General features: G+C 35.5%; 1 long non-coding RNA gene across 1 annotated transcript; it reads left to right on the top strand.

Annotated features, from left to right (window-relative positions):
* Positions 1–1,105: 1,105 nt before the first annotated feature.
* On the top strand, positions 1,106–10,533 carry LOC138810063 (uncharacterized). The gene is made up of 4 exons (XR_011367011.1): positions 1,106–1,169; positions 8,211–8,252; positions 8,601–8,834; positions 10,189–10,533. It is a non-coding gene; the product is annotated as an uncharacterized lncRNA (long non-coding RNA).
* The last annotated feature ends 218 nt before the right edge of the window (positions 10,534–10,751 follow it).

The raw sequence follows: 10,751 nt of genomic DNA, 5'->3' as shown, positions 1-10,751 counted from the left end.
TTTCTTCAAAAGTTGTGTGTGAAGGTAAGAACAAACTAAATATAGGCCAGTTTCTGGATAAAAGTGGTTTCTTTATACTTTGAGTTGAAAAAATAAACATCTTCTTTGGAGGAGGACATCTTTTGGAGTTTCTCTAATTGTTTTCTACATATTATACTGTGTTCAATGAAAACAACCAGATTATGTATAACCATAAAATAAAGAGAAAACAGACATAGATGCAAAGTGATCTAAATTTAGATAATACATAATAAAGAAAACCATAAACTAGTTATTGCAATTAAGGGAAACCATGGGACCTATGTTTCTTTGGGCCTGGCTTACTTCACTTAATATAATTTTTTCCAAGTCTTTCCATTTCCTAACAAATGGGGCAATGTCGTTCTTTCTGATGGAGGCATAGAATTCTATTGAGTATATATACCACATTTTCTTGATCCATTCATCTACTGAGGGGCATCTGGGTTGGCTCCATATCTTAGCTATGGTAAATAATGCTGCAATAAACATAGTGGTGCTGATAGCTTTAATATGGTCTTGTTTGTGATCATTTGGGTAAATGCCCAAAAGTAGGATTGCTGGGTCATAGGGGAGCTCTATGTGAAGTCTTCTGAGAAACCTCCATACTACCCCTGTTTTCACTGTATTTGATGTTGGTATACTTTGTGGAGGGGAAGGGAAAAAGCAAATTTAAATAGGGATACAGGTGGACCCATTGCAACAATGAGATGTACAAGACATTTTGTCGAAAAACAAACTTTACAGATTTGTGGGGGGGAGGGCCCCCTTAGGGGGGTGATGAGAAGGGATGGGAAGGGGAAACAAAGGAGGAGGCAACAATGCTTGATAAGAAATGTACTCATTACATTGCCCATGTAATTGTAACCCCTCTGTACGGTATTTTCACAATAAAAAAATCATAACATGTAAGACTTCAGTAAACAGCTCCTTCTCCAAAGGGGACCCAAAATTAAGCCAAGCACTAGTGGCTTATGACTGTTACACAGAACCACTACAAGTTCTTGCTCCTTTGTGAAGTATAGCTCTAAAATGATGATGATGATGATGATGCGGAGGAGGAGGAGGAGGAGGAGGAGGAGGAGAAGGGAGGAGGAGGAGAAGGAGAAGAAGGGAGGAGGACGAGGAGGAGGAGGAAGATGTTGAGGATGGTAATGAGACATGAATGTAAAAGGGAGGACTGCCTAGAATAAGAATCGTGGGAGGAAGGAAAGAGAAAGGAGGAGATACTGAGGGGCAATGAGGATCTAAGGGTGTTGTATATGCATGAGGACAGTGTAATGAAACCCAACAAATGCTGTTTTAAAAAATAGGAAAAGAGGGATTTGAAGTGTGGCTCAGTTTCTGGAGCGCTAGCAAGGAATGAAAATATCAGGTACTGAGTTTGAGTTCTGATCTCAGGCCTAAGGGAAATGGGGGAAAAGGAAAAAGGAGAAATGCGAAAATTGTAGAAAGGATGAATTTATTTAGAGGGCAGTGTGTGCATATATAGAAATATCACAATAAACCCCCTTATCGTAAATGTATGCTAACTCAAAAATAAAATAATAAAAAACCCCACTCAAAAGACTCTCAAAGAATGAACAGATAAAACACAGTAAGATATTAACCATGCATATTTTTGGAAAAAGACACATACTCAACCTAATATGTATAAGCAGTGCCTGTGAATCAATAAGAAAAAGACAACCCATGTGACTTTAATGTAGAAAGACTTGAAACAAAATATCCATAGTGAGGATTCTCATATGAACGAGTATACTTAAAGGTCTTCAACCTTATTAGTAATCAGGAAAGGCAAATTTAAGTCACTGTGAGGTAACAGCAAGTATAGTAAATACATGTGATATCAGAACCCCAATATACTACTTTTGAAAAATAAGTTTCCTGAACCCCTTTTGAAAACTGGTACTATTCATAACTAACTATAAGCATACCTGATCAGCCTATCAAAATTCTACCATTCCTATCTGTATACTCAACAAAATGTAATTTTGTACACCAAAAATGAGCTATGAAAATGTTCACAGATGTATAATTCACCCAGAAATGAGCATGAATGCCCTCAGTCACATGTGTTTGTTATATATTTGTATGATGGAAAATATACAGGAATAAAACAGGACATATTTCTTACTATATGTGACAAGCTAAATGAGTCTCCGTGGTAAATGAGCAAAAAGGCCAGACATGAAAAAAATACCTCTATCCTATAACTCTTTTTATGGCAGAATAAATCTGCTCAATAGTGATGAAGGTGCTAGTTACCATTAGTGGTACTTTAATTGGCTAGATATCAGAGATCAACAATATCAGATATCTCCTATGTATTCTACTTTTTAAAAAAAAATTGGTTGTTTGGTACATAAGTATATTTCTTTTGTAAATTTGTATTGAACTGTTCACTTCTGTACATGAAGTATATTTCAGTTGAGAAGTAAAATGTTTATGTGTTATTCATATAAAATAGTGTGCATTTTGTTATACGTGTACTTAAACTATCATTCTTGAGCATAGTATTACCACCACTAGCCCAAATTAGCTGCTATTAAATAATCTGTTACCCATTTCACAGTTGGTTCACATCTATCATCCTCCTTTACCTTCATCTTCACATGTTATAAAAACCTGAGAAAATTAAATATAGTATTTTAGGCTCCTAATTTTGTAGATTGGATTACATTACCATACATAAATATTGATCCTATTTTACTTAAATGTCTTCCCTTATTGGCTTTTTAATCTTCCTTAGCTCTACTGATGCTAAACAAATAAGGGTAGCATCTTGAAACCAAACACACAATTCTATGCTTACATTTGAGTTTGTATTATGTCACGTTGTATCTTACAAACTTCAGAAAATATACTTTCCCTAATTTTTTTGTTTTTTGGTTTTTTTTTTTTTTTTTGTAAGTCGTGGGACTTGAACTCTGGGCTTGGGCGCTATTCCTGAGCTCTTCAGCTCAAAGCGAGTGCTGTACCGCTTGAGCCACAGTGCCACTTCCGGTTTTCTAGTGGCTTATTGGAGATAAGAGTCTCACGGACTTTTCTGCCCGGGCTGGCTTTGAACCATGATCCTCAGATCTCAGCCTCTTGAGTAGCTAGGATTACAGGTATGAACCACCAGCACCCAGCTTTTTCCCTAGTTTTTGTTAAGAAAATTCCATCATACAGTTCCTCTGTATTGTGTTATAACTTCCAATTATTCTGTTTTCTTCCTGATTTCTACTTGTTGTTGAAGAACTCACCTTCTCTAGCCCTCAGGTCCTGACTATTTGTTAAATGTTTTGCAGGTAGAATAGCATAATTTTACTCTGCTTTATGTTTGCTATACCATTGAACATTTCATACAACCGATAAGGTGTCAGAAATGTAAGGACAAGGATAAATTAACAAATGGATTTTAAAAATACAATAATTACTAAAGAAAATCTTTTAACTCAAAGTCAATGTGAACTAAAGCCAAAAATTCTGGTGAACAGAGAAATGTACCAACCATACAAAAACAGGACACAAGCGAATAATCTATATATAGGTATAATGAAAATAAAGTAAATATCAATTTGTAGGCAAACTACTTTCATAAAATGGCATGCTAGCTGATAGTACTTGGAAACTTTTGAATTTGTCCTGAGTTGAATTTTGAAGTATATGGTAAACAAAGAATGAATTTCATTATTTATCTATGTCTACTTTTACTAGGAAAAAAAAAGAAACGTCATCTGGGGTCCAGATGACTTTAGAATCACATTATAGACAATGACTTCTGAATCCATGCATATAAGTGGAGACAGCCATCATTATCCCATTCGGCAGACTTTAAAAGTCGAGGCAGTGAAAGAAAATGGTTTATCTAATGTTTCAACATTAATTTGGAGTGCTGTATAAAATTTCATGTTTGTTCCTGGATTTATTATGTAATTATTATGTGACCTATATTGAGAACATAAATTTCAGGATTGTAAGAAAAGCATTACCTTATACACTACACTCTACAATAGATTGCTCTTCCATAGCCATTCAATTGTGGGTAACCAGAAAGGCAATTAATGTAACATGAGGTCTTAAATGTGGGATATTTCACCCCTATTAACTCATTCATAATGTTTTGTCAAAGAGCTGGTTCAGGTTCAAGAGCAAGCTGACTTATGGAGAGACACAAATGAAGCTCAAATTTTTCAGATCTTTAGGGAAGGAAGTATAATTGACTATAAAGCAAAGAAAGTAAGATTTGTAGTGCTAGAGCTGTAGAGAACACTAACTTGATACTCTGAAAAAGTACAGACCATTGAAAAAATAATCTTTATTGTTTAAATCTGATCATTTTTCTTACATTTCTGATCACATTTTTATCATTTATTTTTGCTTATATTTTTTTTATTCACAGAAACACAAAATCCTCTTCCAACACCATAAGACGTTCTAGCCTCACAGATCCTAAAGGGAAAAAACAATTGTTGTTAAGATGGAAAATAGCAGTTTTTATCATTGGCCCACCACAGTTTGGCTCAGTTCTTCTAGTCTCTGCTCTTGTGAGAATGAAGCCAGACCACACACTGAGGATGAATTACAACACTTTAAAAAGAAGAAAAACACTAATGGAAAAAGTCAAATGGCTTTCCAAATAGGAGGTTGTAGACAGTACAGAAAACCTCAAAGCAGCTCTTAGCACAGCTCAACTCTTGCGTCCAAGGTCCCAACAGGCAATCATTAGTGTGCATTTCCACTCTGCTGTGGTTGTAGGACAGGAAATGTCCATTCTACCACACATTGCTCTCCAGTCCATCAGTTCAAGTGCAAATCATTCAGCCCAAAACTTGCTGTTTTGGTAAATTGAACCTGTCATCTATGAAAATTAAAACAAGAGCTGAGAAGGGACATGTTCTTCCTGAAAATTATTCCAATCTGTAAATGAAAACCCCAGGAGTGAATAATAGAAAGGATGGCCTAGATTTTGTTTGAATCAGAAAATTTCTTTACTGTAATGATAGAGGGAACCTAGTTTTGTTTATCTTCATATTATTAAAGATAGCAAAGGAAGAAGAGTACAGGTGAATTGTAAGAAATATCCAGAAAAAGTATTTGCTTCCTACTATAGTCTCTATTTCTTATTTCTACCTAAACACCAAGATATGGTAGGATGCAGAAGAAAACATCATCCATTCAGAAAACAATATATTAGATCTAAGATCATCCAGACAGTTGCAAAATTAGAATTACCATGCATGTTGGAAAAGAGAATACATGTCAATATTAGGCTGAATAAGAATGGACAAAGACTTTTCTGAAAAACTATGAAGTTGACATATATGACAGATATTGTGTAGGCATTGAAATCTCAGAAACACAAGGAAGCTCCCAAGCAGAGATTCTTAACACTGTAATTCTGTGAGACCTGACAATAGTCAGATTATTTGGATAGATTATAGATAAATAAATCGATAAAGAGAGAGATACATACATATATACATACATACATACATATACAGATATATGTGTATACAGATATATGTGTATGTCTGTATACATATACATGTATGTGTGTATATATACATATATGTTTCTATGGTTCTTTCACAAATATTATGTAAACTTCTGAAAAATATGGGCCTTACCTGACATTCAAGGAGTCTTTGGGGAATGAGCACAAATAGGAACTTAGGAGATGTTTTAAATCCAGTCAGGAGAAATAAAAAGATAAAAATAGGAAAGACACTAGAGGGAACAAAATGGGAATTTTTTGTGGCAAGTAGAAAGTAGGTACTACATATAAATCACCACCACTTAACTTCCCCAATTCTATAAGTACGGGGTATAATTAGTCCTGTTTTATAGATAAGGAAAGTGAGGTTTCCAAGAGTTAAGAGATCTGGTTATGACAAATCAAGATAATTTATATGGCAGGAGTTTTGCAGGTAACCCTGATTCTATACCCATGTGTGACATTTTCTCATACATACTACATCTCTCATAGAGAAATGCTATTTAACTATAAGAATAGATTTAGTGTGTTAAAAATAAAGGGAAAAAGTTTACTCTCGCACCAACAATGCAGTAAGGTTCCCTTCTGTTCACATTCCCTCCAGCATCTGTTGTTATTACAGTTCTTGATGATAGCCATTCTAACTGGGGTGAGGTGTTATCTCAATGTTGTTTTGATTTGCATTTCTTTTATGGCTAGGGAAGATGAGCATTTCTTCATGTGTCTATTGGCCATCCTTCTTTATTCTTCAGAGAAGTTTCTCTTTAAGTCTTTAGCGCACTTATTTATTGGGCAGTTGTTTCTTTGAGGATTTGTTGTTGGGGGATTTAATTTAATTTAATTTTTTGAGTTCCAGGTATATTTTAGATATGAGGCCCTTGTCCGTTGTATGGCTAGTGAAGATCTTCTCCCAATTTGTGGGCTTTCTATTGATCTTGCTAGCTATGTCCTTTGCCATGCAGAAGCTCTGCAATTTCATTCAATCCCATTTGTCCAACCTTACCTTGATTTGTTGTGTTTCTGAGTCCCTATTAAGAAAATTTCATCTGGTGCCAAGAAGACCTAGGGTTTCTCCTATTCCATGTTTTCAGAGTGTCTGCTTGACTCTGAGGTCTTTGATCTATTTGGAGTTGATTCTGGCGTAGGGTGATATATAAGGATAGCTCCCCTATGACCCAGCAATCCCACTTTTGGGCATTTACCCAAATGTTCACAAACAGGACCACACTAAAGCTACCACCACAACTATGTTTATTGCAGTATTAGTTACCATAGCTAAGATATGGAACCAACCCAGATGCCCCCCAGTAGATGAATGGATCAAGAAAATGTGGTATATAGAATTCTATGCCTCCATCAGAAGAATGACATTGCCCCATTTGTTAGGAAATGGAAAGACTTGGAAAAAAAATTATATTAAGTGAAGTAAGCCATGCCCAAAGAAACAAAGGTCCCATGATTTCCCTTATTTGCAATATCTAGTATATGTCTGAGTCAAGCAGAAAAGGTCAGATAAGTTGATGTTAGGTGAAATGAACCCTTTCTTTCATGCAATTGTTTCTAACATTTTTCTAACATAAGATGATTTCTTTGTTGCTTTGTATGTCCCTCCCCGACGATATAACCCCGGCTTTTACTGTATTTGATGTCGGTATAATTTGTGGAGGGAAGGGGAAAAAATCGTTTAAATAAGGATTCAGGTGGACCCATTTGCAACAATGAGATGTACAAGTAGTTATGTCAAAAAACAAACTTTACAACTTTGGGGGCGGGGGTGGGGAGATGGAAGGGATGGGAAGGAGAAACAAAGGAGGCGGCAACAATGCTTGATAAGAAATGTACTCATTATCTTGCCCATGTAATTGTAACCCCTCTGTACAGTATTTTCACAATAAAAAAAATTCCCTTAAAATAAAGTAAAAGGAAAAACCCCTGAAAACCCAACCTAATTGTGATTACCCAAAAGGGTGAAGATTTATCTTAAAGCTTTATGTGTTTGATAACTATTGTTTCTGCCAACTTAGCCATGCTCTGGCCTTTCCCTAAGCAAATAGATAGAGCTGCTGTCTGGTCACATCTCAGCTCACAATAGGCTAAACCAAGAATGCTTTCCTATTCTGTAGTGCCATTATACTGGTCAATATGGCAGACTCATTTACAAAGACTGGGGGGGGGGGTAAGTTGATCAGTTTCGAGACTCCTTTGTAAGTAAGAGTGCTCTTATGATCCATTTCTAGTCAATGGAAACAAAGTAGAAGTGTGCTATATAGGATCTCTAGGGAAGATTCAATCTCCCTGGAAAAAACATTTTTTAAGAAAAGATACATTTGGGCTGAGAAGGTAGCTCAGTGGTAGAGTGCTTGCCTCACATGCATGAGGCCCTGGGTTTGATTCCTCAGCACCACATAAGCAGAAAAAGCCAGAAGTGGTTCTGTGGCTCAAGTGGTAGGGTGCTAGCCTTGAGCTGAAGAGCTGAGGGACAGCACCCAGGCCCAGATTTCAGGCCCCATAACCGACAAAAACAAATAGGAAGGAAGGAAGGAAGGAAGGAAGGGAGGGAGGGAGGGAGGGAGGGAGGGAGGGAGGGAGGGAGGGAGGGAGGGAGGAAGGAAGGAAGGAAGGAAGGAGTGAAGGAAGGAAGGAAGGAAGGAAGGAAGGAAAAAGAAAAGACAGTTGACCTATCATCATATTCATTTGTTCTCTTTCCAAGCTGAAATTCAGTGCTACTAACTGGAGGTGCAACAGCCATTCTGTAAGTATGAAGGAATAAGCATGAATGTCTCACAGTAAAGTCTGTTACTCTCACCCACTAAGATGTCACAGATATTGAATCTTTGTTTCTAGGAGTACTCTGCTTTCATTCCTTTGCTCACGCAGTCATATTTTCCTTTTAATGATTGAGTTAATTTTAACAGCTTTATTCAAAAACATAACCTGTTGATTCACCTTTGTCTTTTTAGTTGTGTTTTCATTACTTGTTACCAGTAACACTCCTGATTCCTTAATTCAGTCACAGACTCAAGGGTATGTTATGCAGATTTGGACAACACTTTCTCTGTATAGCTGCCTCTTTTCTGACATTCCATTCCTGAATTTCCAGGTTCCTGATCTCAGCCTCTCCAAACAGAACACTACCTAGGGATAGAAGCACCCCTATGCCCTGGGCCAGACAAGACCGCTCCACAGAGAAATCCATGGAGAATACAGGGCTCACCACATTTATTTCCCTTCACATAATATCACAAACTCAGAGTCCAAAAACCATGGCTACCCAATGTCTGCGAACAGTTTTTTTTTTTTTCATAGTCTGCAGCTTTCTACTTGTTTATTGAAGGTAAGTCTTACCTCAAGTTCCTCCTCAAATCAGGAAGTAAAATTGCTTTTCTGGTTTTTATTGGTAATTCATATGTTGAAAGAAAACCATAAAGGGAAAAGTATAAAAGTCAAAAAAAGCTGGAGCTAGGTGTACTTCAAACATTTTTGCCTTCATTTCTTCAAAAAGGATTTTTGGAAAACTATATATCTCTGTATATATTTTCAGTTAATATCTAAATATTTCATCAATGTTTACATTTTACAGATGGTATGATTTCCAATATAGCATAAAACTTGCCATGAAACCAATTTTTCCATTATTAGTGTCTTGGTTATTTTTTAAAGTAATTTGATATTACTTATATTCTATTTTTAAACCTCATTTCTAGCCACTAATATGTTGTTATGAGGTAATATTTTGAGCCTTTAATATTTTATTGACTTTTGTATTATACTTTTTCTAGTATAAATGAGAAATGAATATTAAGGTTTTCCCTCATTTCCTGCATTACAGAGCTCTAAATTGGAGTATTTTTCTATGTTATTATAACTGTGACTATTACCCTAAAGTTGATCCAAGTAACATATATTGCACATTTTCTTAGGTATTTAGTAAAGATGTTTTCTTTTTTGCTTGTGGGAAAGAGTAATACCTGGTTTGAAAGTATTTGTCAGGTAGACATTCTACCACTTGAGCCATGTCCTTAGATCTTGTTTGACTTATCTAGTTCGTCAGTTTTCTTATATGGGGGTTGAACTTTTTACCCAAGACTAGCTTCGACTATGACCCTCCAACACATACTTCCAGTATAGTTGAAATTTTATCTATGTTGCACCACAACTTTTTGAGATGAGGTTTCTCTAACTCTTTCTCCCAAGTACCTGGGATTATAGGCATGTTTCTTTATATCTTGCTAAATTGGAGTTTTTATATGCTATTTTGTGACCATTGTTAATCAATTCTATATAGACTTAAATGAATAATTCCTATTGGCAAAATAAGATAGGTAACAACATCTATTCAGAGAAGAGTTTTTTATATTTCTTGATTGAAATCCAAAGAAACCATGTATTCATAAATAAGAAAAAACTGATTAAAGGAGAAGTATGGTGGCAATTCCATTCAATTTTTGGAACATTTTCTTCTGAGTTCGAAGAAAAAGTAATATGGTGAGATGTCATTAAAATGATTTTTGATCTACAATTGCATAACTATATTGAGGCCTTCTTTGATGTTCCTGATTACAAAGAATGCAATGCCATATAATGTTTAAAAGTTTGTTGATTAATAATAATTAGCACTCCTATTCATTAGTGTAATAGCATTCGTATTCAGAATATTTTGAATAGTCTCCTTTTTCATCTTCCTACAGGTTACAACAACGAATCATGAAAAAATAAGATTCAAGTGTTCTACTGTAAATTAGAAAAGGTTATCTTCCTTGACTTTGGACATTTGTTTAGGTGGTGATTCCTAGAGAAGTAGATAAATAGAAGTTGAGTAACTGGAAGTTTTTCTAGAATTTTCAGTTATGTATGTCAGGTATTACTTGGTTATCTTCATGTACCCTTAGGCATCACTAATCACTTGGAAGACCACAGAACTAGAAGACTCTGTGCTCCTAATTTCACACACATGTATGCACACAAATACACTTCCCATGTTCAGTTTCAACACATGAATTGTCCTTGCTGTAAGATGGCAGTGTACTTAAAAATAAAAGGCTATAAAACAAAACTATAAAAAGCAGATACTTTAATGGTAAGGCAAATAAATGGTAAGGCAAATAAAACATAGAAAGATAGAGTTCATAAATGGATGGTATTAGTTGAATATTTGTGTGTGTGTGTGTGTGTGTGTGTGTGTGTGTGTGTGTGTGTGTATATATATATATATATATATATATATATATATATATATCCCCTCTGACAATCT

Source organism: Dipodomys merriami, unplaced genomic scaffold, assembly GCF_024711535.1.
Source record: "Dipodomys merriami isolate MVZ:Mamm:240054 unplaced genomic scaffold, mDipMer1.0.p SCAF_5, whole genome shotgun sequence".
Taxonomy (NCBI): Eukaryota; Metazoa; Chordata; class Mammalia; order Rodentia; family Heteromyidae; genus Dipodomys; species Dipodomys merriami.
This window is presented reverse-complemented; position numbering and strand designations above follow the sequence as displayed.